The sequence below is a fragment of the Poecilia mexicana genome, unplaced genomic scaffold (assembly GCF_051168715.1).
Source record: "Poecilia mexicana isolate PSO_F unplaced genomic scaffold, ASM5116871v1 scaffold_21, whole genome shotgun sequence".
In the NCBI taxonomy this organism is placed as follows: Eukaryota; Metazoa; Chordata; class Actinopteri; order Cyprinodontiformes; family Poeciliidae; genus Poecilia; species Poecilia mexicana.
The window spans coordinates 14,609,939-14,612,269 of record NW_028263390.1 but is presented as its reverse complement, the minus strand read 5'-3'; positions in this window follow the sequence as shown (position 1 = coordinate 14,612,269).

Below are 2,331 nucleotides of genomic sequence, written 5' to 3'. Positions count from 1 at the left end.
TCCCAATCGTGCACCTACCGAGCTAAATTTAGAAGTCTCACTTTAAGCTCTCCCCTAACTGCACATTGCACACACACACACACACACACACACACACACACACACACACACAAAATTCGGTGATATACGCGTGTATGTACAGTTCACCTTATAAAAACCTGAAAATTACTGTTTGCACAAGTTGAAGTGGGTTTCATTCATACTAATGTTTATTGTTACCAGTGATTTTTTGATTTTTGTTTTTTTTACCATTTCTTATTCATGCAATGGTTTAATTTGGTAATATTTTGGTTGTGAAAGATATAATCTGAACATTGCTTTTTTTTTTTAAGATTCTTTTTGGAAATCCTTGTCTAAATTTTTTTTTTTACACCCTTAGCAGAAAAACAACACCAAAGCGAAACATCTTCAACTTCATGCATGACTATGGAGGTTTTGCTCTTCCAGTCATTCTCAGCATTTCTCTTCCCCTAAACCACCACAGCACATCCTCTCCAGCCTTCTCTGAATCATTTATATGTTCACTGCAAACTCAAGATGCTTTCTCTTCCTTCACCTTTCTGATGACCACCCTCAGCCAGAAAGTCAGTATATTATTTTGAGCTTCCGACAGTGAGGTACTAATATTTTAGCATATTTTAACTTCTCGAAAACCTTGTTGCCGATGATATTTTTGCTTGTCCATCGTATCCCTGTCTACCTTAACCAATTCTCTGGTTTTGGCCTTGCCGTCGATGATGAAGAAGTTGTTGAAGAACAAATTGATTTTGTGCACAAGTGTATTATAAGTTAAGGTCAAGAATATCTGTTATTGATTTAATGATTGATTTTAGTTCCATATGGACACAATCCTTTGAGTTTTGGTAGTGGGACCAATACCTATTTCACTAGATGATTTGACTATAAATTTAGCCTTTTATTTGAAAGTACTTAAAGAATTTGAGTCACACTACATAAATTCATAAGAGGACATAAAATATAATTTGATGAGAGAAACTGTTTCATTGCAAATAAACCAAATATTGGTTTTCTTATTATTATTATTGTCATTATTAATATTAGCCTATTTGTTTAGTGATTTTTGCCCATCACTTAGAGCATATCTGAATGTTTGATTTTATCATCAAATCACAAACCTTAAAGTTCTAATGTTTCTTTTTTCAACTAAGCATAAGCCTGTTCTTTGTTTGGCTGATATTAAATAGTTAGAAATTAGTAAGATTTATTCTCAGATTTTGGTATTTATGGGTTGCTATAATCTTGAAATGATTGATTAATTTTTTTTTCTTTCAAAGAAACCTCCCAATAATCTCATTTTGGTTGAGTTGTATGGTTATTTATGATCCCCAACCTGTAAAAATGTAATGTATGTATGTATATATATATATATATATATTACCTGTTTTATACAACTGTTTCCCAATAATCCACATTCTCCAAATCACAGCCTGATGCGATGGCATTCCCACTTCAACATTAATTTGGAAGTTTAGTAACTGCTGAGTGCAACATTAAAACAATCAAAAGTTATTGCCCCAGTTTTAGAGGCTGCGTTTTTCCTCTGTTTAACTGTCTCTCTTGGTGCACCTCTCTGTGAAAGAACACCAATTAGCGACACCATATGGCGGTAAAACAGAGGCTGCTTTGAACACCTCCCAGCCTGAACTCCTCCATATGCTGTGGAATTTGTGTATTTGTTGTCTCTCATTAATGAGAAAAGTAATGCAGTGTGTTTCTTTTTTTAAGTGTTTCTGCATCTTACCTGTTTTCTCGGTTTTGTGGGTGGTGGAGGCGTTAATTTCTATCTGCCCCTCTGGGTTTTTACCATCTACTGGCCTATCCAGCACATTCACGTTGGAGAAAACACCTGCTTGAATTATTCCTACTAATGTTGCGCTATGTATGTCTCAGCATCTGGGCAATACAAGTTTAGTAAAGAAGGATACAGAGCAGGATGGTTCGGGTAAAGCCAGCAGAGGTCAGCATGTCTGTAGGACTTGCAGTAGGACCCATACTGAGACCGTTGGATGGATTAAACAGGAACGAGAAAGACAGCAGGAAGACCATAAAAATAAGACCGAGCAAGGAGAGGAAAGGGAGAAAGAGAGACGTGTCCCACCAGTTCTTCTGATTGCTTGCGGGTCTGGCACAGATCCTGAGGTTGGCACGCAGCCAGGTTGACATGCTGGTGCCAGGGGCGGCATTATGATTTGGCCATGGTGAGTGAGACCAGAGCAGACGGTCACCTTGAGCCACAGCAGCCTCCCGTTTAGTTGTGACACCAACATTCATCGTCTGTGGGTCTGGATACCGCAGCGTCACACATGCTCA